Here is a 24,724-nt window from a genome sequence, read left to right on the forward strand (position 1 = left end):
GAAGTGATATTGATGGCCTACCAGGCGCGTGGTTTGCCTTCGCCTCTTGGCATTAGAGCGCATTCCACCAGGAGTGTGGCATCCTCTCAAGCTCTTTTCAGGGGAGCTCTCTTAGAGGACATTTGTGTTGGCCTTAGAGGCCGGCTGGTCCTCTCCGCACACTTTTGTACGTTTCTACAATTTGGATCTTGACATGACCCCGGGTTCCCAGATTCTTTCTGTTTGAACCGTTTGTAGTCATTATCTTTCGATACCAGTCATTACAGCGCTCTTTGCTTGGCGAGTTTGGTATCCCGTTCCCACTGCGCTATCCGCAGCGTTGAGTGAACCTATGAAAGAGAACGTCTCTGGTTACTTGCGTAACCTATGTTCTCTGAATAGGGAACGAGACGCTGCGTTAGCGGCCAAGCTCCTCGCGCTGCTGACAGTCTTCTTTTCGGCAGAGAAATCTGAGGGGAAGATGGCGCACACGCGTATATAATTATGCGACGTAATTGCGTCGGGGCGGGGCCAGATTGCGCGAGCGCCATCAGCCAATGAATTGGCGTGATTCTATTGGGCTTCAGACAATCGGCATATTCAGAGAATATCCCACTGCGCTATCCGCAGCGTCTCGTTCCCTATTCAGAGAACATAGGTTACGCAAGTAACCAGAGACGTTCAGTAACCTCAAACAACTGCTCCTTACTTAACGTATCTAAACCCTGATCTGATGGAGCCGCAAAAAACCGATCCAAAGTATCCATTTATTTACTCTGCCCTTTTCCTTAACCCCCAATCGAAAAAAAAACTGTACATATATATATATATATATATATATATATACATATATATACATATATATATATTTCTTTTTGCACAGTTATCAATGTAAGTGCGGCCAACTGCAGCTACAAGACAAAAAAAAAGACAAAAAAAAGGAGCTACTCTGCACCGATCCACTTCATGCATACCCCAAGAACAGAGATTTTTAATACAATATATCAGTGGCACCTAACTTCCCCAACAAAATGCTGTAAAAGAAGGTAACCACGACTGTGCCCTCCGCCCAGGATATTGCACAAAAACAAAAAACTAAAATAACAAACAAGCGTTAAACGCTTAGCAGGGGTTTGCAGAGCTCCAATGACTACACATTTATTTATCCATTTTTGTCTCGCAAATACTGCAGTGAAAGCCCGCACCCACCCGACAATAAACCACCCTATAACCTGGCTGTATTTAAACAACCCCAGGCACAACAAACAAAATTTGTCTTTCCCAATAACCATACATTAAATGCCCAATCAATCTTACTGAGGCGGATCACCGTAGAATCCGAATAGCCTACAGTTTACAAATTAGGCACAATTAATCAAAACGACCAAAACATAACTACTCAAACCCAATTGAAAAAACAAAACAAAAAACAACGCATATTTACCGATCGAAGGTTCAAAATCCCGGACGAGATCCCTAAATCTGTTACAAGCCTGGCTCAAAGCAAGCAACAGAATATAGGGAAAGTCGACACACGGAATAGTTTATACGAAATTTATTAAATTACTAGAATTGTAACAGAATAAACTTTGCACAGCCAGTAATAAGATTGGCTTTTACAAAAGTGAAAATGAAAGCAACAGTGTAATGAAATTAAACGAAATGAAATGAAACAAAAACAAAAATCCTAAACGGTGCGGGAGAGATGCAAGGAAGGCTGGCTCTTCTGCTGGTCTCATCTGAAGAGTCTTTAAAGGCCGTGATCAGGAACTAGGCAAGGCAAGGCAAGGCAAGTTTATTTATATAGCACATTTCATACACAGTCAAGTCAAGTCACATTTATTTATATAGCGCTTTTCACAATACAGATTGTATCAAAGCAGCTTCACAGTGATGACATGAAAGTAGCACAACACAGATCAACAACATTGCTAAACACTAAATAACCCCAACTGAGCAAGCTCAAAGCAAGCCAAAAGCAAGGCGACAGTGGCAAGGAACCAAAACTCCATCAGATTGGATGGAGAAAAAACCTTGGGAGAACCCAGGCTCAGTCGGGGGCCAGTTCTCCTCTGGCTTACATTCATATTGTTTAAATATAAATATTAAATATAAATATTGTTTATGAATCAAACACAGTGGCAATTCAAAGTGCTTTACATGGAAGAAATTAAAATAATCAAAAGAAATCAGAATAATTCAAACAGTTTAGAATAAAAAAATCATAATAATAAAATAAAATACAGTAAATAATTAAAACATTTTAGAATCATAAATAAAGTGAAGTACAGTAACAGTCGGACGAACAGTGGCACAGTGCTCATCCAGTAAATGCCATCAATATAAATAAACAGTTAAGAGTAAAAATAAAATAAAATAAAGTAGTACCTCTATCTGAGATGGAAGAGATTGAGCTGGTTTACGGTGCTACTGGGCCTTCAGCCCAGGGACTTCTTATACTCTCAGCAGTAACTTACTTCTTCACTCGCCTCATCGGAGTGAAGACTCTCCCGCTCTCCATCAAAATCTCTTCCAGTATACCCCTATCTGAGATGGAAGAGATTGAGCTGGTTTACGGTGCTACTGACCTCTAGCCCAGGGACATAGAGCGTTGTACGTACTCTGCTGGGGTGGTGCTACACCAGTAATGCCCAGCGGGGCCCCATAGAGCACTTTTCTACCCTTAACGACGCTCTCAGCGACTTCTTATACTCTCAGCAGTATAAGTAACTTACTTCTTCACTCGCCTCTAATTACCTAATCACTGGACGACGAATTAATTACTTACGTAATTAATTTTACTAAATTTTACTAAACCCAGTAAACCTAAACCTTTTACTAGACGTAATTTTACTAAACCTCGCCAACCTAGTTCCCACAAAATGTTGACTCATATTCTTCTTTTAGGGGTCAAGTCTTCTGTCAGGATACAGGCACGGAGACAGAGGTAAGTGAATCAACACAAAGCTTTATTAGTGTGAATCAAGTTTAAAGGAGAGTTTCTCAAAGTTCAAAGATGAATTCGGTGAAGATTACGGTGCGGGAAGGATTCTAGGTGAGCAAATTCTAGGTGATTTCCTACCGTATCGGAGCACGTTAATCTGCCAGTCATGCGTCTTTCATGTGTATACTTTCCTTGTGTTTTGCAATTTGAATATAATGATGCGTTTAAAAAGTAATGGCTAAACGTATCCTTACAAAAGTTCACAATGCTGCTGCAGATGCAATATAATGTGGAGAACATTGAATAAATTAATTTTCGTCAGGTCAGATAGTGTTAATTAATCACTCAAACTTATCTAAACCTCTCAACATAACCGCGGGACTCGCTCGTCCTCCGTGTCTAGTTTTTTTAACACTTTTTACTCGTGTTTGTAGTTCTAACCGAATCCTCGTTCAACGCCCAAAGGGTTGTTGGCAGTATCAGCCGTTAGAGTGTGCATTGATCTACACTTCGGATTCTGACTGGAAAAAGACCATCCGGGTATCTTTGAAATACTCATTTCAACATAAAACGGTTTGGGACGCACTAATTCTATTTTCGAATACTATTTAGGACAGATAGTATGTGAATTGGGACGCAGCATGGGTGTTTTTATGGAGCTGGTTGCTGATTGGGAACAGGTGCAGGTGATCAGAATACTGGGGAGAGTGACTGCAGGTGCGCCAAAAAGGATTCTGGGCAATGTAGTGCAGAGCTATACGGTTAATGTTACAACACGTTAGTACGTGCTTGTTAATTAATTTATTAATTAACATTTCGGGGTAAACTAAATCAAACTTGCTCTAGTAAATGGACATATTTTGTGGCCCAAAAGAAGAGCAAGAACCCTAACTGACTAACATTCAACTGCATTATGATATAAACCCAGATAGCAAACTGACATTGAATCAACGTGGAAATATGACATCGAAACAACGTTGATCTGACATTGTTTTGCTCATCGAATTAACGTTGAACCAACGTCAGACGCGTCATTCTTTCAAAACTAATGGAAAATCAACTTGAAATCAATGCGTTGTTTCAACGTTATGAAAGCAAACCAATTTTCGATTTTCATTTAGCTTTGAAGAATGCCGCGTCTGACGTTGGTTCAACGTTAATTCGATGAGCAAAATCAACGTTGTTTCAATGTCATGAGAGACGTCGTTTCCACGTTGATTCAATGTCAGTTTGCTGTCTGGGAATACACTAAACCAATCCATAAAATAACCACATAAATAAACATCATCCGTGCTAACACTGATTTTAATTTTAAAAATTGCATCTGTCAATGAATATGTTAATATAAGTGTTTCACTCTTGATGGCAGCAGTAGAATTACTTAAAACAGAATGAGATTAAATTGTTTTTAATGATGAATGCATGTGTGTTCAATGATTAAAGTTAAATGTAAACATTTCAACATTTATGAACAATTTTACATTGTGCCCTTTTAGTACATCTTTCTACTGATCTAGAACATGTTTTATTTAGTTTACCTCGAAATGTTAATTAATGCATTGTAGTTAAAATGGTGTATTCATTCAGGAATTCATGACTTATGTCATAATTAAGTGTACTGGAAGTATTATAAATTTGTTTGTTGGTGTAATCAAATGTATAATTAATGTAGCCAAACAAAAAGGGTAACACTTTACAATAACAGTGCATTAATAATCATGTACTAATACCTGAATTAATAATTACTTTACTATGAACTAATAATGAGTTAAGACATGTACTAATGAGTAACTAACCTTAACTGTGTGTTTTGAAAGTTTGAGATAAATTGATGTATGTGTCCATAAGGGATGAGTGTACACGTGTGCATGCTGAAGTGTGTATATGCGCATGCAGACGTGTGTTTTCACAAAAGGAAGTTAGTGTGGTAAGATAAAGAGAGTTGTTGTGTCGCCATGTGTGTTGCTGAGCTGAGAAACCTCAATGTGCGTAATTGATATCAGGTGCACACAAATTTCACTGGTGTATACAGATGAGAATGCAGATTAACTACCAGCTGCACACACAACAACACATTTTGTGGGTGTGTACACTGGCTGGAGAAACAATGTTTTGTAAGTATGAACTTCCTGTACTCACAGGTCTCTCTGAAGTGCAGAGAGGAAACACTGAAACTCACCAGTGTCCAAAATTAAAAGCGAGATGCAGAAGTTTCTAGAACCACATGTTCTGAATGACGGCATTAGCTTGCATACGATTTGTGCAAAAAGGAAGCACATTTGCAGTTTGTGACACATACTGTACCTTGTATGTACGTTGTGCAAGTATGCAGCATACATTTAGCGCATACAACAAATTATGCATTTTAATGTGTTGCTTGCAATAAACTTTATTTAGTGCAAAAAAAAATTATTATACACTTATGGAAGCCTGTTTGCTAATTGGATCCTCATGCCGTTCAGTGGTAACAGAGAGCAGACCGCGCCGACTCCGCCGAGGTACTGCCAACTCTGGTTTAACGCAACAGCATTTCTTTCTGTGGGACTGCTGCATTTTCTAATGCCAGCATTCGCCCCACTCCCTCCAAAACCAATGCTGAAGACCCCCACCTGTTCAAAGTGTGTGGGGTTATGGTGTTCAGAAACTGGGCCATACAGTCATGGAGAAATTGCATTTGTTTTTAAGTTTTAAGTGTTAAATTGTGTGTTTTCGATAATACAAATATTTGTTAACATTATTTTGATGGTCACATTTGAACATTCTGTTTAAAATACTAATACTCTACGTACTAACACTCTTATGTAAGTAGCAGACATGAAGGTGCAACGTTATTTATAGTCAAAAGAATATGGTAAAAGGACCATCAAAATAAAGTGAAACCAAATAAAAGGCGTGAAAAGGCGAAGGCCCTACAGTTTTCCTTAGGATTTTTTTTTTCTATTATTAGGGCCGAAGCCCTGAAAGGGCGCAGAGCCCTATTGTTTTCCTTAGGATTATTATTTATTAGGGCCCAAGCCCTGAAAGGGCACAGAGCCCTATTGTTTTCCTTGGGATTATTATTAGGGCCCAAGCGCTAAAAGAGCGCAGAGCTCGCCCGTGCTCTTCTGGGTGTGGTCGATTCATATCGTCATCTGATGGTCACGATCGCTGCTCTGTATGCCTGGGCATTCAGCATGCAGCAGCAGCGTTCAGGATGACTCATGTTCCTTTTGTGGGAACATGACCATCTCTACACTGAGGTCGAGACTCAATGATCTGACAAAAGTGAGAGTCCCGGTCCCCGCCACTCGATCAGCTTCTTCCACGAGAAGCTCGTCGACTCGGGGGCCCGGTGATCTGACGGTGACGGTGTGGAATAAAGCCCCGACGATTCCTCGGGCCACACCTCCCGCCTCAGTGGCAGAGCCAGCGAGCGCCAGTTCGATTCAGTCGGCTGTCTCTTCGGGGGCAGCTCTTTAGAGTGGAACCCTCCGCCCTGCCCCGATCTCTCGCGGATGGATGATTGGTTTCTGGACAAAGCTGCCGCCGCAAGGCCACGGCCGACTCCAGTGCCTTTCTTCCCCGAGCTGCATGCGGAGCTGACGCGCTCTTGGAAGGCTCCCCTGTCCTCTCGAGAGCGCGATCTAGTCTCCCCCGCCTTTCCTCCCCTCAATGGTGGGGCCGCCCGCGGGTACACTGGGTTGCCCCCGGTGGAGCGCTCTGTTGCGATGCAACTGTGTCCACAGAGCGCCTCCTCCCGTGGTCCTCCTAAGCACCCATCCAAAGCCTGTAGGTTCTCGTCTGCTATGGCGGCGCGTTCCTATAGAGCGGCGGGACAGGCGGCCTCCGCTTTGCATGCGATGAGCACTTTGCAGGTTTTTCAAGCGAAGCTGCTCAGAGATATGCACGAGGGCGGGACTGACCAAACGGCATTTAAGGATCTGCGAGCCGCCACTGACCTTGCTCTCCGGGCGACGAAGGTGGCCGCTCGCTCCGTTGGTCAGGTGATGGCCACCAGTGTGGTCCAGGAGCGTCATCTCTGGCTCAACCTGGCAGACACTCGGGACGCCGAGCGGACTCGTCTGCTCAACGCCCCACTCTCCCTGGTTGGCCTTTTCGGCGGTGCGGTCGAGGACTTTGCCCAGCAGTTCTCGACTGCCCAGAAGCAGACAGAGGCGATTAAATATATTCTGCCCAGACGGCCAGCTGCTGCCTCCACCCAGCCGTCGGTACAGATGCCCCCCTCTGCTCGCCGCCGAGGACGTCCCCCTGCGGCTCCCCTCCCTCCCACGCAGCCCCAGCAGCAGCCTTCATCCGGGCCGCGGCGTGGAGGAGGCCGCAGGCAGGCGTCACAGCCCCCCCAGGCCGCACGCCCCGCTAAACGCCAGGCAAAGCGACGTCCCTGAGACGGGCTGCTCAGTGATGAAGTCGAGTTTTTCCCAGGAGGCGGTAGCAGGCCCCCTCCTTCCCCCGGTGGAGGGCCGGGGGAGAATCTTTTGTTCTCAGCTCCCCGCTGCTCACCCACGGGTGGGCAGCACCCTGAGTTGGTTAAAGAAAGACTTGACATCATCACTGAGCACACAGACCGGCATGGGTGGGCTCGACGTCCCAGTGCGTCAGCCCACTCATTCCTCTCTGTCTCTGAGGGTGCGGAAGGGAGCATGTGTCGTCCCTCGACTACGCCACTCCCTTCCCCCTCTGTCGCCAGACCCCCGGCAGAACAGACCCCCGTGGAACGCTCTGCCTTCCCTGGTCTCTTCTGTGGGGGAGCGGGCTTCGACGGTGCATCCGGGCGGGGTAACTCCTGCGCGCATGCCGGTCGACCCGCCTCGCTGCCCCTCCGGGGGGACGTCTGTGGTTCGGATGACCCCGCTGGTACACTTCCTGGAAGCTTGGCTAGAGCTTCCCGGGTTGTCCCGCTGGGTCATCAGAACGATCTATGCGATTCAGTTTGCACGGTCTCCTCCCTGTTTCAGGGGAATTCGCTCCACGATGGTCGGTGGCAATGCCCCGGTCATGAGAGCGGAGATTGCGACCCTGCTGGCGAAGGGTGCAATCGAGACGGTCCCTCCAGCCGAGATGAGGTCCGGGTTTTACAGCCCCTACTTCATTGTCCCCAAGAAGACCGGTGGGTTACGACCGATCCTGGACCTGCGCATTTTGAACCGTTCTCTCCATCGATTACCGTTCAAGATGCTCACAGCCAAACGCATTTTCGAATGCGTTCGGCCTTAGGATTGGTTTGCAGCGATCGACCTGAAGGACGCGTACTTTCATGTCTCCATTTTGCCTCGACACAGACCGTTTCTTCGGTTTGCTTTCGAGGGCCAGGCATATCAGTACACGGTTCTCCCATTCGGGTTAGCTCTGTCCCCTCGCGTCTTCACGAAGATCGTCGAGGCAGCCCTTGTTCCCCTTCGCGAACACGGGGTTCGCATACTGAACTATCTCGACGACTGGCTGATACTGGCTCACTCTCGAGAACAGGTTTGCGAACACAGAGACCTGGTGCTCCGGCACCTAGCCCGTCTGGGCCTTCGGGTCAACCGGGAAAAGAGCAAACTTTGCCCCGTGCAGAGGATCTCTTTTCTCGGCATGGAGATAGACTCGGTCGCCATGTCCGCGCAGCTCACGAGCGAGCGCGCGCACTCACTGCTGACTTGTCTTCGACAATTCGAGGGCAAGAGTGCGGTTCCACTGAAACTATTTCAAAGGCTCCTGGGGCATATGGCATCCGCGGCGGCGGCAACGCCGCTCGGGTTGCTTCATATGAGACCGCTTCAGCTGTGGCTTCGCGATCGAGTCCCGAGGTGGGCATGGCATCGCGGCTCGCTCCGAGTTCCAGTGACTCCAGCGTGCCGCCGAACTTTCTTCCCGTGGTTGAACCTCAGTTTTTTACGGACCGGCGTCCCTATTCAGCAGGTTTCCAGGCATCTCGTTGTCTCCACGGATGCATCTACCACGGGTTGGGGTGCCATGTGCAATGGGCATGCAGCCGCGGGTTCCTGGACAGGACCCCAGCGCCTCATGCACATCAATTGCCTCGAGCTGCTGGCAGTACGCCTGGCCCTGCACCGCTTTTGAGCGTTGCTCAGGGGTCAACATGTGCTTGTCCGCTCAGACAACACCACGGCAGTAGCATATATCAACCACCAGGGGGGTCTACGCTCACGCCGGTTGTCGCAGCTCGCCCGCCACCTCTTGTTATGGAGTCAGAAGCACCTGAGGTCCCTTCGTGCAGTATACATTCCAGGAGACCGGAACCTGGCAGCCGACGAGCTGTCACGGGTCCGCCCTATCTCCGGCGAATGGCGACTCCATCCCCAGACGGTCCAGCTGATTTGGGACCAGTTCGGGGAGGCACAGATAGATCTGTTCGCCTCCCGGGACTCATCCCACTGCGCCCAGTTTTATTCCCTGACCGAGGGTACGCTCGGCTCAGATGCACTGGCGCACAGCTGGCCGCGGGGCCCACGCAAGTATGCGTTTCCCCCAGTGAGCCTTCTTGCACGGGTGTTGTGCAAGATCAAGGAGGACGAGGAGCAGGTCTTGCTGGTAGCCCCCTATTGGCCCACCAAGACGTGGTTCTCCGAACTCATGCTCCTCGCGACAGCACCTCCTTGGCCTATTCCTCTGAAACGAGATCTACTCACTCAGAGACGGGGCACTCTGTGGCACCCTCGTCCCGATCTTTGGAGGGTGCACGTGTGGCTCCTGGACGGGACGAGGCAGGTTTGAATTCGCTGCCACCTGCGGTGGCGGCAACCATCACTTCCGCTAGAGCGTCGTCCACGAGACACCTTTATGCGTTGAAGTGGAACCTCTTCGTCAACTGGTGCTCTTCTCGCGGAGAAGACCCCCGGAGATGTTCGATCGGGGTCGTGCTTTCCTTCCTGCAAGAAGGGTTGGAGCGCAGGCTGTCGCCCTCCACCCTTGAGGTTTACGTCGCGGCCATTGCCGCTTCTCATGAAGCAGTAGAAGGTAAGTCCTTAGGGAAGCACGACCTGGTCATCAGGTTCCTGAGGGGAGCGAGGAGGCTACATCTGCCTCGTCCTCCCCTCGTACCCTCTTGGGACATCTCGGTAGTTCTCAGTGCTCTGCAGAGGCATCCCTTTGAGCCTTTGCAGTCAGTAGAGTTAAAGTTTCTGTCCATGAAGACAGCACTCCTGGTTGCATTGGCCTCCATCAAGAGGGTGGGGGACCTGCACGCATTCTCCGTTGACGAAGCGTGCTTGGAGTTCGGGCCGGCTTACTCTCACGTGATCCTGAGACCCCGGCCTGGATATGTGCCCAAGGTTCCCACCACTCCCTTCCGGGACCAGGTGGTGAACCTGCAAGCGCTGCCCCTGGAGGAGGCAGACCCAGCCTTGGCACTGCTCTGTCCGGTACGTGCCCTCCGGGCCTACGTCGACAGAACGCGGGGTTTCAGGACCTCAGACCAGCTCTTTGTCTGTCATGGGGGGAGCCAGAAGGGAAGGGCTCTCTCAAAGCAACGGCCATTGCTTTGTCTTACCAGCAGCAAGGCCGTCCGTGCCCCCTTGGTGTGACGGCCCATTCCACTCGGAGTGTGGCCTCCTCTTGGGCTCTAGCGCACGGCGCCTCGCTAACAGACATCTGCAGAGCTGCAGGCTGGGCGACACCCAACACCTTCGCCAGATTCTATAATCTGCGAATTGAGCCGGTGTCCTCTCACATACTCGCTTCCGCCAGTACTGGACCCGCTTAGGTGTCTTCGCTTGCTCGCCATTCCACTCCCCGGACTGGATAAGTGCGATATCTCCTCAGTTCTTCCATTGAAGCCTTGAGTCCTCCAGCACCGACGATGCGGGCACCACTGCTGTTGCTCTGGATGCTGGCTAGGTGCCTCCATGTGCACGGTTCCCCACGGTAACCGTCTCATGTGTATTATCTTCTGTAAGCCTCTCTAAGCATGTGTCTTCCCTTGGCAAGCCATCTGCCACCCCTGGAGTTAAAAATTTAGTTGCCACCTGCGGTTGGTACTCCAGTGATTCCATATGCGTTCCTATGCGGCCATATGCGTATTTGTAAGTCCTCCCTTCGGTAGGCATCTGGTAGAATGTCCCTCCCGGGATATGTTTCCCAGTGTACCTTGGTAATCCTGTGTCAAAGTGGGATCCCTGAAAAAAAAAAAAAAAAAAAAAAAAAAAAAGAGGTAAGGCTCAGGGGTCCAGACTTTTGCAGGGCACTGGTAGACAGCTTGAAGATGGCGTGATGGCACAGACCCCCAATCTCCGTCACTTCTGACGTAACTCGAAGTGACTACGAAAGGTAACGTCTCGGTTACGGATGTAACCCTCGTTCCCTGAGTAGGGAACGGAGACGTTACGTCTCCCTGCCACTTCTGCTGTATCGCTGGGTAGACGCCGAGTTCAGTCTTGGCTCCTCAGCGAAGACATACTGCGGTTGCGTTCACTTCCTCCTTTTATACTCACGGAGTAGGGCGGAGTACGCTATGCAAATTTCCGCAGCCCCAAGGCATTGCATGCCATTGGCTCGTTTTTAAATACTCGAAGAGGATTGGCTTTCTATGCGAAACCCCCCAATCTCCGTCACTTCTGACGTAACGTCTCCGTTCCCTACTCAGGGAACGAGGGTTACATCCGTAACCGAGAGACGTTTTGGCCCCTTCACAGAGAAAGCAGACTGACCAAAAGAGGTCTTACACTTTGGAACTAGACAGTCACCTCTGACAGTGGCCCTTGTGTTCGCCCTCTGAGAACTTTGCCGTCTGCTTACTAATTCAGAGAACATTGGTGAAACATGATTATTTAAACATTTATAGACCAATTTGATATAATTAAAATCAATAAAACTGTCAAAGCCCATAAGCTGATGCGTTGTTAAAACATCACAATGATGCCACTTCATAGGTTTCCGGTCCATAATTTTTACCCACCCAGCAAAAACTCGTTGAAAAGACGTTGAAAAGACGACATTGCTAGACGTCTAAACTACGTTAAAATTTGGTTGAAAAGTGAAAGGTGAAAAGCCGTCTTTTTCAGGTCGTTGAAAAGACGTCTTTTTCGGGTCGTTGAAAAGACGTCTTTTTCTGGTAGTTGTAGTCTATAAAAGGACGTCCCATTCACGTTTAAATTAGGTTGTAAAGTGAAAGTTGAAAAGACGTCTTTTTTTAGGCATAATTTTCATGGATTCATGATTATATTTAATATTCCTAATTACTGTCAAAATAAGACAATTCACAAAAGTTTATCAAAACATTTATTGACACATAAAATACATCTTTCAAGTAAAAACTTCCCTGATCACACATCAAGCCCACATTTGATCAAATATAGCCTAAACACTGCAATATTGTGAAATATTACCACAATAAAAATAACTTCTCTATAAATTTATAAATAAATATACATATAAATATATAATAAAGTGTCATTTATTCCTGTGATGGCCAAGCTGAATTTTCAGCATCATTACTTCAGTCTTCAGTGCCACAAGATCATTCAGAAATCATTCTAATATGGTGATTTGATTCTCAAGAAACATTTATGATTATTATCAGTAGTACTGCTTCATGTTTTTTTTTGGAAAATGATTCAGCTTTCAGTATTCTTTGAAAATAACTTTCAAAAGAGCAGCATTTATTTGAAACAATTTTTCAAAAACAATTTAAAAGACTTTAACTGTGACTTGATCAAATGAATCCATCTTTTCTGTATAAACATCATTTTATCATTTATTGATAAACATCAAAACAATAAATCTTTAAAACATTGAAAATGTTTATAAAACAGACTAATTATAACCACATTAGAAAACATTAAAGGTATAGTTTACACAAAAATGTAATTGTCATTAATTACTTACTCTCATGTCGCTCCAAACCCATAAGACTTTTGAATATATTTTTAACAGATGCCTTGTGTGTGCAAAAAACAAAACAAAATTATGTATCGCCGATACAGGTTGCACCATGAGATGACTGACTCTCACGCCAACACAACACTGATGAATCGTGGTGCTCTGTGAACACGTGTTCAGCATTCACATCGCTTCATAATGTTGAGGTTAAACCATTGGAGAGAAAGTTATCATGAGCATTGTAATGTTTGAAACGGATGTCATAACAAATGTCAGTAGAACGGGATGATTTTAAAACAAGTGGTTCATTAATTAATCCGTACGATTTTAATAGAGTGTTTTCACTACACGTCATCAATCCGGAAGTCGGTCATTTTGGAGGCACTGAACGTATACAATGCCACTGAACTGAACAGACTTGCATATTTGGCTGATTATTGCTGCTGAAAAATGGTCGTGTTTTGGTCTGTACTAATAGGTCACACCGGGAAAAAAAACATTTCAAGTTCTATAGACTGCCTAAAGTTAAAGAGAAGAGTGCAAAAAATGGATGAAAGAAAGTGTTTGTGATGAAGGTGTTTGTAGTTGAGAGGCAAAGCATCAGCCACATGTGTAAATGAAGCGTTGACTATGGCTAAAATGTTAAAGTAAAGTAGTTAACTATGGCTACATTCACACGGTCAGTCCAAATCTGATGTATCTTTGTATCCGATTGGGATCTGATCTAAAATGATGTCTACACTATGTATCGCAACTGTTCAGATCCGAGTCGTGTGTTCATGCAGCTCTTTGGAAATATGGCAATGACATTGCGTTGATGGAGGGGTTTGCATTTGCAATAGAGATGTTGTCTTATTTAAATTTTACAACATGGAAATGTGTAGCCGCCGTGCTGGACTGGTGTTTTGAGCTGCAGAACTAGAGGAGGCTGGTGTGCACAGCTTTTTTCCGTGCTCGTATCTGCGCCGGTTTCAAATATAAAGCGCTTGTCCGGCACTTTGCAACAACACAGCCTTGTTTCGGCAGCGACTTTTAGCATGTTCCCTATTACAATGTCTGACTTTAAAATTTGCGTGGCGTGAGAAAGTCACATACCACGCGAAATCTGATCAGAGCGTTCGGACTGAAGCAGATTTCCAGATATGTGATTTAATAGGATTGTGGACATATGGATGTAGCTTGAAACGGATTTCATGTGCTTTTTTTGGACTGACAATCTGAACGTAGCCTATGTGGGATAAGAAATAGAAGGATGAATAGCAGTAAGGGCTAGAGAAACTAGCTCGTTCAGATCTTTACCAGATATTAACTTTAGTTCGTCAAAAATCCACGCTCTTTCCTGCTTACTAAGTCTAGCCTATATGATTTTGCAGCTTCCATGTGTTTTTTTCGTAGTTAAGACATCATAAATTAGTGTAACAATGTGTTCAGTAGTACATAAACAGTGCAATCAATGCTGTTGTTTACATCCGAGTATCTCGAATATAGCCGCGCATCCGGGTAACTGGCCAAATCGTGACGTGGGTGCAAACCCTCTATTGATTATTTTTATAATGTCTTACGTTTCTGAAGCTTGAAAGTGGTAGTTGCATAAACTGTGAAATTGAGGGACAGAAACCTCTCAGATTTCATTAAAAATATCTTTCAAAGATGAACGAAAGTCTTACAGGTTTGCAACGACATGAAGGTGAGTGACGAACATTTTTGGTTAAATTCTACACATTAAATCAGTTCCCTCAGAGGCACCAACAGATATCTTCCTGATCTCCGATCTTCTGGTTCTTCTGCTCCTTCCACCATCCCAACCCCGGATTATTAAGCCACGACTTAAGTTTTTACTTGAAATGCTTTAGCCTGGTGAGAAAGAAAACAATAACCAAAATGTACATTTAAAAAAACAAAAAAAACAATGGCTGTCCGAAACGTAAAGTATACACTTGAGTTTTTCCTATACATATACGTGCAAGATTTCAGTCACAGATAAATTGTAAATGTTTGCTTGATCAGACATTACATGTTTATGCTGAAATATAATATTGGTTTTTGTTTTAAAATCATCTAGTTCTAGTAATCAGGGTAGTTCACTTTGAAATTAATTTTTGGTATGTTTTAGCCTACCTCAAGTGCATCCAAGATGTAGGTGTCTTTGTTTCCGCAGTAGTTTCAATTTTTATATTTTTAGGTCATTTTTAGTTGCAGGTCTATGGTCACCACCTAATAGAGCATGCACAGAGAAGTCCAAATTAAACATGATTTAATGACTCGTATATGTACACATTGATGGCCTAAGACACGAAACGAGCAGATTGTGAGAAAACGAACAGTATTTATATCATTTTTACCTCTTGTAACCACAGCCACGTCCAAGTGATGTGAAGGCGCAGGCTCTTCGGTCTGCGCAAGCGCCGGAAAGCGCCGAAAGTGATCTCTAATTGTTTACACAGAGATTTCGGAAGTGTTACCTTTCACTGTGAAGATCTATTTAGATATAGAGGAAATCGCAATGGAAGACGATTTCGATATATCAACAGACAACGTTGAATAAGTACCATTTCAATTAGCCGTCTTACCTACAATCTCTGTTCTGTGTAAACAATGAGTGACGTACACGTGCGAGAGAGATCACTTCCGGCACTTTCCCGACACTTTCGCAGACCGAAGAGCCCACGCCCTCAGATCACTTGGACGTGGCTGTGGTTACAGATAAAAACGATATAAATACTGTTCATTTTCTCACACAAACCGCTCGTTTCGTGTCTTTAAGCCATCAATGTGTACTTAATTTACGAGTCATTAAATCATGTTTAATTTGGACTTCTCTGTGCATGCTCTTTGAGGTGGTGACCAGAGACCTGCATTATATGCCTGACCGACAAGAACGGTTTGACCTAAAAAAATCGAAATTGAAAATACTGTGGAAACAAAGACACCTAGGCTACATCTTGGATGCCCTCGAGATAAGCTAAAACATACCAAAAATGTATTTAAAAAATGAACAATCCCTTTAACCACTGACTACTGAGCTAGGGACCTGAGTGATAAGCACCCAGAGTTTAACACCTTGATTAGCTTGTTCAGGTGTGCTGGACTAGGTTAGAGGAAAACTTTGTTCTGAACATGACACATCAGAGATGCAGGATGACTGCTAGATTGATGACTTACAACAGTGGCATCCAGACCAGACCAGGGCCAGTGTTCTGCAGAGTTTCTGGTGATGTTTAGTCAGCTGCTCAGGTCTGATTAATTGGGGTTGGAGCTAACAATACTGAAAAGAGAAAGAAGACAACTGATATTATTAAGTTACATTATAAATAATTGGGGTTGGAGCTAACAATACTGAAAAGAGAAAGACACCAATATTATTACGTTATAAATAATTTGTTCTGTGTGTTCATTACCTGTACAAAGAATACGTCATCAATAAACTGTATTAATAACACTGTTTTGACGATTAGCTAGCTTAATTCCATTCATCCATTGACCAATTGCCAACAAAACCTTTACAAAACTATCAAAATAAATATCTAATCTACACATACAGTAAGATACGATTAAAAGCCCAAACTTACTGCTCAAGTCTAACGTTATAGTTAACCTAACTTACCTATAGTTAGCCTAACAGTTGAGACCCTGCAAACAAGCCTGCACTGGCCCTGTCCGGGCCCACTTAGGGCTAGCCTAAGGGCCCCCTGCAGGCTGCTAGCGCAGGGCCCATGAGAATTTGCTCATTGGCAAAACGTTGGGCCTGCATGGGCAGCCCTCACTTAGCCCTCACTAAACCCACACAGGGCCCGCACACTGGGCCCACAAAACGTTGGCCCTGCATGGGCAGCCCTCACTTAGCCGCAAGGAAGCCCTCACTAAGCCCACACAGGGCCCGCACCGCACACACAGGGCATCTACAACAATAGATATAGTTCACAATTAATCTGTTTCACTATAAATACTTTTTGGCTAATATAACTATAAGTCTTTGGGAAAAACAATTATTCTATACATCTGAATGCAGTCACCACATAACTAATTTCTGTATTTTCACAAATGTACAGAAGTCAAAGGGATTTCAAATCAATGTATTTATTAATTACAAAACATAAAACATTAAATTCAGGTTATTATATATAATATAATTACACTATTATAAATTCACATAAAAAACAGAAACATAGAAAACAGCTGTTTTACATTATGATAAAATTTCACAATATTACTGTTTTTTTTTAAATAAATGCAAGCTTAATAAGCAGAATAGACTTCTTCCAAAATGTTTTCAAATTTTTTACCTGTATACTGTATATGATTTTATACAAAATAAATAGTAGTTAATAAGATTGACACTGTATTATATCTAGTAATATTGAAGCTAAACAGAGTCCCTATAACAGTGCAATTTGTAGATTTTTAGTCTTCGAGAAAATGTTTTATGAGTTGCAAACCTCTTTTTCTTTGCTTTCTCTCTCTCACAAACACAACACATCAGTTACACAAAACATCAGTTAAATTCTTCATTGCAGGTGCACAAATCCTATTCTAAAAATTACCAAACTCATAGGGTCATATTTTTGTTGATAAACAGTAACATTTTGGCCAATTATGCACATTTCTTGGTGTATAATTTTGTGAATCATCTATACTGTTTGGCTATTCTCATGTGGTCACACTTCACTTTTCATTCACAGTCACATATGCTCAAACCCCGTGTGGCCGTGCCTTAAATGTCAGCATACATTTCTTACAGGGATGTGCAAAAGTTAATTGCGATTAATCGCATTCAAAATAAAAGTCTGTGTTTACATAATATATTTGTGTGTGCTGTATATAATTATTTTGTATTAGGGCTGTGAAACGATTAATCGCGATTAATCGCATTCAAAATAAAAGTTTGTGTTCACATAAATTATATACGTTTGTGTAGTGTGTATAATTATTTTGTATATATAAATACACACACATGCATGTATATATTTAAGACATATTTGCATGTTTGTACTGTATATATGTTTATACAAAATTAATCTTATACATAAATATAAATCTTTGATATATCAATAACACATTTTTCTTAAATATATACATGCATATGTGTGTATTTATATATACAAAATAATTATACAGACATATATCATGTAAACACAAACTTTTATTTTTGATGCAATTAATCATTACACAGCCCTATATTGTATATATAAATACACACACATGCATGTATATATTTAAGAAAATGTGTTATTCATATATAAAATATTTATATTTATATAATATAGATTATGTATTCATATATATATATATATATATATATATATATATACAGAATTTAAGTGCAAATAATTCTTAAATATATACATGCATGCATAGGTATTTATATATACAAAATAATTATATACAGCACACACAAATATATTATGTAAACACAGACTTTTATTTTGGATGCGATTAATTGCAATTAATTTTTGCACAGCCCTTTTTGTGATTTGAAAAAAAGAAAATTATTTGTACACCTCCAATGAAGAATTTGAAAAGCTGTAACTGCAGTGTTTTTTGTGAAAGAGAAAAAAGTTTGAAACTTAAAAAAAAAAAAAGTTCTCTCTGTGACTACTTTACACCTGACTACTTTTAACTGACTACGTTACACCTACAGATTCCACTGTCACAGGTGCTCTGTTTTGCTATAATGAAACCTTTACAGAACATGATCGTAATCCGCCATCCATGTAAAAGCAGAGGTCGGTGTGGTGTACAGGTACATCTGTCCAGCCAACATCTCACGCCTTGATGCCTTCCACTGTGGATCCCAGAAAACCTGCAAAAAAAAAAAAAAAAAAAAAATACAGTTCAAAATCTATCATACATAATCATACATCTGGTATCACAAATTATTCCAGGTTATTATAACAATTCCAGGTTCAATCAGGTTAAATGCTCAATATTAGAGCTGCACAATACTAAAAACCTTAAATAAAATATTTTGTTTATCTGCTGCTATATATATTGTGATATAAAAACAAATTTCAAGAGATTATTGAGTGAATCTGTATTGAAAATTATAACAAATTACAAGTATTGATAAATTCAATAGAAGAAAAATACAATTGAAATAAGCAGTGCATGAAGTTTTTTCGGAAAATCTAACTTATCAGGTACGGAAATTGAATTATCTAATGTAAAATAAGTCTTCACTGAGGTACAGCCTCTCTCTACTCTTACAAAATGACAAACAACCAGCCTGAAAAACACATGACAATGACACAAGATAATGTCTATAATAAATAGTGTGTGTGTAATTTCTTCAGTACCGTCAGCAGAACCGATAACATCTGAGCTTATCGATACTGCAGTCTTCCTTAATTTGGCCCCAGGGCCCGTTTAATGTTTAATACCGGGTTTCGAAACCTATTCCTACGTATAGGTGAGTTCATATGGATGAAGGCCTGTTGTGTTTGGCCTCTTGGTTTGTGATGGTGATATAGCTATTGTGAAACTCACCTTCGTCATGTACTGGGTGTGGATGGCATCAAGATCTTGTCCTGAAGAATCACAGGATCAAATGATATCTCATCTGGTAACCCCCTGAATTCAGCATTTGAAAGTAAAAAGAATTTCAGTATTTATCAGTCAAACATACATAAAAAAAAAGCTTTGAGTTGGACAGTATGGTGTCTCATTGGCCAACATAATTAAAAACACACCCAGAGAAAAAATAAAATAAAAAAATAATATATATATATATATATATATATCCATGACTATTATCCTGAATTATTATAACTATGACTATTATAACATTATATTTGCCACCTATTATTTAGCTTCTCAAGTACAATGTCACTGAAAATCATAAATCCTACAGACCCACAACAATTAAACAGTATGTATGAAGTTTTGCTTACTATAGTCGAGGTCATAGCCGTGGAGATTGTCTTGGACCCCAGGGGGTGCAGCAGGACATCTATGATGATCTTCAAGAAAATAACATGCAATGTGTCACAGAGCCAACAATATTACATTGAATTTACAATAGAACAAAGGGTTTAATACAAGGAAGCAAGCTAGAGCATAGCTAAAGAATATACATAAAAAATCTTAAGGTAATATATTGTGCAATAATGCATATGAAATAATTATCATGATTAAACAATAATTCCCCTTTGTTGTGTTTTTTTCCTGTTCCTTCTGAAATCACTTATTACCAATATTTGTAAATGACGTCATTAAGTACGTTACAATGAATTCTTTCAAGGTTAAATAAATTAACTTAGCTAACTTCCAATCACCCATTGACAAATTACCAGCAAAACAAAACTATCAAAAACTGTTATCAACACAAAAATGTGGTTAAAAACCCACACTTATGTAAAACAAGAGCTCAATTGTAACGTAAACAACTTAACGTTAGCTCTTCTGAAAACGGTTCAGTCAGATGCTAACGGACTTTATCGAAGACACAAAACTATTTCTATAAAGTAAATATTCAACAGAAGTGTATCAATTACACGTAAGACATATATCAGGAAGGTTTGTATGTATTATTTGTGTGATTTTGGTAACTAGACTTACCTGAAAGCAGAGAAAACAACAGTGAGAGACGCTAGTTTGCTGTTTGTCAGTTGATGGGTTTCCTCGTTTCCATGGTTTCCATCTGCTCGCGCGCGCTCCTGTCTTTGAATCAGATTTGAATGCGACTCGCGCACGTACGCCCATATTGAAACCATAGAACACGTCAAAAGGCACGCAGCATTTAAATAAACATCTAGAATAATAACATTTAACAATTTAAAATATCATTAATTTTATATAATTTATTTAAACTCACTGTGTAGTTCTATAACCCATTCAGTTGACAATTATGCTTTTTAATACCATTTTGCTTTTACTTTTATTGTAAAGCAATTTCATGACATCTGTATTATATAAAGGCCTACATGTAATATAAAGAGCAACGTGTAATATAAATATGTAACATAAAGTGTGGAATGAAACTGCAACAGGCCCGTAATTTCATTACCATCTTTATATAAAGAGTGCTTTCTTATTCTCTCTATATATATCTTAAAAAAATAAAACATTTTTAAACAATTTAAATATATATATATATATATATATATATTTTTTTTTTTTAAATTGTTTAAAAAAATTTTTTTAAGAGAATTAAAATTACCAAGTTATTAGTGCTTTCTTATTCTCTTTATATATATATATATATATATATATATATATATATATAGCCTATATATATATATATATATATATATATATATATATATATTAGTGCTTTCTTATTCTCTTAATATATATATATATATATATATTTATATATATATATTTTTTTTTTTTTTAATTTTTAAGAGAATTAAAATTACCAAGTTATTATGATTAGAGGACGTACTGACGACATTGTGGGCATGTGGGCAAATCTAAATGTGGGCTACCTAAACTAAACCCGCATGGGCCCAAAGGTGCAAAACCTGCTCATGGGCCCGAATGGGATGGCCCACAGTGGGCCATCATGGGCTTAATGTGGGCAGCCCGCTAGTGTGGGCTGCTCACTGATAGCCCGCAGTGAGCCCAAAGCTGTGGGCCTCGTCTGGGCAACCCGCACTGGGCCTGTTTAGGTTTGGCGTGGGCTGGCCCTAGCCCACTGTGCCCACAGAAAGCCAGCGTCGGCCCCGCAGGGGCATGTTTGCAGGGGATGCTAACGGACTTTTTCTAAGACACTAACCAAGCAAATATTCAACGGAAGTGAGTCTTTTACATAAAAGAAATTGTCGGAAACATTTTTATGTACTATTTGTGTAATTTTAGGGACTAAACTTACCTGAAAGTAGTGAAAACAACAGCGAGAGATGGAGCTGTGCTGATCGTTGTCAGTTGAGCTACCGCCCGGTTTCCATGGTAACGTTGTCTGCTCCAGTTCAAATGCGGCTCGAATGTTCAGCGCGTGCGCCCATTGATTAAAACACGCAGAGTTACGCAGCATTGAGATGGAGTGAATTATTTGACAATCAGCTGAAACTTGATGCATTATTAAGTGGATAGTAGGCCTGTGGCCATCGTCAAACTATAAAACAATGTTTTAAGTCATGTAGGCTAATAGTCTAATAATATAATATAGCTTTAAAAATGGTAAACGTGCTGTAGATTGTTTTTTTTTTGTTTTTTTTTTTGCAAAAACATTGATTAAAACCTACATAAGGCATGCACATATTTCCTCATATAGCCTACACAGATTACAGATGAAACATGAGGAACAATTATAAACTATTCTATGTATTTTTTAAATACATTCAAGTCCGCAGGCCAAGCGTTCTGGTTTGGAGGAAAATGCTTAATGTGTAGGCTAATTAAACGCGTTGCATTCATATTCTGGGCTCATCTGATTTTTTGTACACAGCCTTTATTATGATTTTAGGCCTATCATAACGATTAATAAATGCACGCACAATTATCCGTGAACTTGATAAATGTTGCAGATATGTTTTACTATGCACAAAACATGCCTTTCAACTTACCACAACTCAGCATGTCTCAAAGACATGAGACATATCTATAGAGAGCTGGAAATATCTTTAAACAAAACAATTCAAAACGAAAAGAAATAGGTACTCTCTGATTATGTAATCATTTTGTGCATTTCTCTCTCAAGGCGCGTTCGCTGCGGAGATGGAGATCTTCAACTTCATCTTTTGCAGCGGACACAGAAAACAGTTTAATAATAAAAATAAAATGCAATAAAAATCAATGCACGCGTGTCACCGGATTTACAAATGCACATCTTGCTTGTTGCACGCACACATATTATGTCGAAATAACAAGATATTGTGTGGAAATTACATTATTATTAATAGGCTACATAAGAATATTTGATTGAATGTTGAATGTTGTGCTTATTTTAATTTAAATTAAAACCTGAATTGTGATAATTACAATAATTGAATATGATATATTGAGTGGCTAAGTTTTGCTCATTTATTAAAAGTAGCCTTTTTATATAATTGTGAAGCTCCCCTGTCAATGATAGCATTCCTTCAGCACCTGTTAAAAATGATCTGGCGCTGCCCTCAGACGGACCAAACAAAGGAGGCTACATTTTTCAAAGTCTTTTGGGCTAAATTTGGACCAAACCAAACGGACCAAATAGAGACCAGTTTTCAACGTCTATTTTCGGGCTAAATTTTGACCAAATCAGACGGACCAAACAAAGACCAATTTTCAACGTCTATGTTTGGGCTAAATTTGGACCAAATCGGACGGACCAAACAAAGCCCAATTTTCAACGTCTATTTTTGGGCTAAATGAAGGCTATGACGGGCCGACTTGATTTAGCCCAAAAAACAACGTCTTAATGACGTCTGGTGCTGGGTGGGTATTGTCTGTTTGTAAATGGAGAAAATAGGTTTTAGTTTGGATGGGGATGCTTGTGACCATGATGTAATGCAATATGATAGATGTGAGAATATCATCGCATGCATGTAGAGTTTTGCAGTGTGACAAGACAGATCTCTTCTTATAAATCGAAAACAGTTTATATTTGGTTTGACCTTTTTACATATGTACTTAACATGATTGTCAAATTTTAAATTGTTATCTAGAATTATCCCAAGGTACTTGACTTCGTTAACTACTTCTATTACTTCTTTTTTTATCTGAACCTCAAATATATAAAGGCCTATTTCGTATGGGGAAACACATAGAGACTGTCTTCTTAACATTAAGGGATAAATGGGATGACTCAAGCCATTTAGAAATATTAATTAATGCTTTTGTCAGGTGTTCATCTGCCAGACTAGATGTTTTAGCGGAAACATGGACCACAGTGTCATCCGCATACATCTGACAGTTTATGCCTGAACAGCATTTAAGCCTTGTATTTTTTAAATAAGTTTATTTATTTTTTTAATAAAGGCATATAACCGGTTTAATTGTAGTGCATTGACAATAGTTTTATATAATTCGTTTAATAATTAAATTAACTTGGTTATTTTGGTCTGAATGCGGATGTTTTGCAAAACCAGCCTTTACATTTTTACTCACTCCTCTTTAGTAGTTTATTTTATTCATGCCAAACTTTTTCAACTTGATAAAAATACTTTGGCAATGCTAAATTATGAATAGATATTGAATATCTCAAGCAGTTTTGCTATGCTGAGAGATTAAAGTAATGTCAAATAAAGAATCAAGAAATGTCTCATATCTTTCTAAAATATAATTATAGACCATTTATTTTTATATAAAATTATACAAATATTAGAACTAAACCAAGTTTATTCCTTTTGTTTTCAATTTAAGAATTATGTTTAAGATTAAAAAAAAAAAGCCAGAATGGTTAAGTAAAAAAATAAAAATAAAAAATTCCAAACCATTCATAGTGCTTTACTGCACTCTTGTGTTCACAGTAATGAATGCCCGTGCAGTCTCGAGCATTTTACTTTCATTTTCAAAATTAGCACCATTTTGGGGGACATATTAATGGATTTATTTTACAAAAATACAGTGTTATGTTTTATTGCGAGTGTACACAAATGTAAGTAAACACTTTGCAAAATGGTACATTTATGTGTACACTCTTCAATCGTGCCCGCACCACACACCGACACATATTCCAGAATTGCAATCTTGACATCGCAAGCCTGTTCATTAGCCTTATATATGTGCTACATATATTAGATCAATAGCCTATGTAGGTTTTCCTTAACATTTTTATCAATGCTAACTTTATTCACATTAGAATTAAACATTTTTGTATAAAATGTGATTTTCTATTTTAGTTTAAGTTTACGGCCTTGTATATATATATATACAAAACTAAAATATACTTAATATATATATATATATATATATATATATATATATATATAGGCTATATATATATATATGTTTGTAGGCGGAGGGGCCCCCATATGAAAAAAAAAAACAAAACAGCATGGTTCATATACAGCAACCATATATCTTCCTTACTTAAATTGGCCAGAATTACCTTATGTGTTT

The 24,724-nt window shown here is 40.8% G+C and overlaps 2 long non-coding RNA genes across 3 annotated transcripts; both read right to left on the reverse strand.

The window, feature by feature from the left end:
* Positions 1-12,799: 12,799 nt before the first annotated feature.
* LOC148977200 (uncharacterized) lies at positions 12,800-16,363 on the reverse strand. The gene is made up of 2 exons (XR_016145589.1): positions 15,905-16,363; positions 12,800-14,596 (listed from the first exon to the last, which is right to left on the reverse strand). It is a non-coding gene; the product is annotated as an uncharacterized LOC148977200 (long non-coding RNA).
* A 438-nt stretch (positions 16,364-16,801) lies between these two features.
* LOC120464844 (uncharacterized) lies at positions 16,802-20,490 on the reverse strand. 2 transcript variants are annotated; one of them, XR_016145588.1, is made up of 4 exons: positions 20,297-20,490; positions 19,630-19,698; positions 19,226-19,298; positions 16,802-18,542 (listed from the first exon to the last, which is right to left on the reverse strand). It is a non-coding gene; the product is annotated as an uncharacterized LOC120464844 (long non-coding RNA). The 2 variants fall into 2 exon arrangements; XR_016145587.1 differs by having other exon boundaries at positions 19,226-19,309.
* Positions 20,491-24,724: the final 4,234 nt, after the last annotated feature.

The sequence above is a fragment of the Pimephales promelas genome, chromosome 11 (assembly GCF_988280905.1).
Source record: "Pimephales promelas chromosome 11, fPimPro1.hap1.1, whole genome shotgun sequence".
In the NCBI taxonomy this organism is placed as follows: Eukaryota; Metazoa; Chordata; class Actinopteri; order Cypriniformes; family Leuciscidae; genus Pimephales; species Pimephales promelas.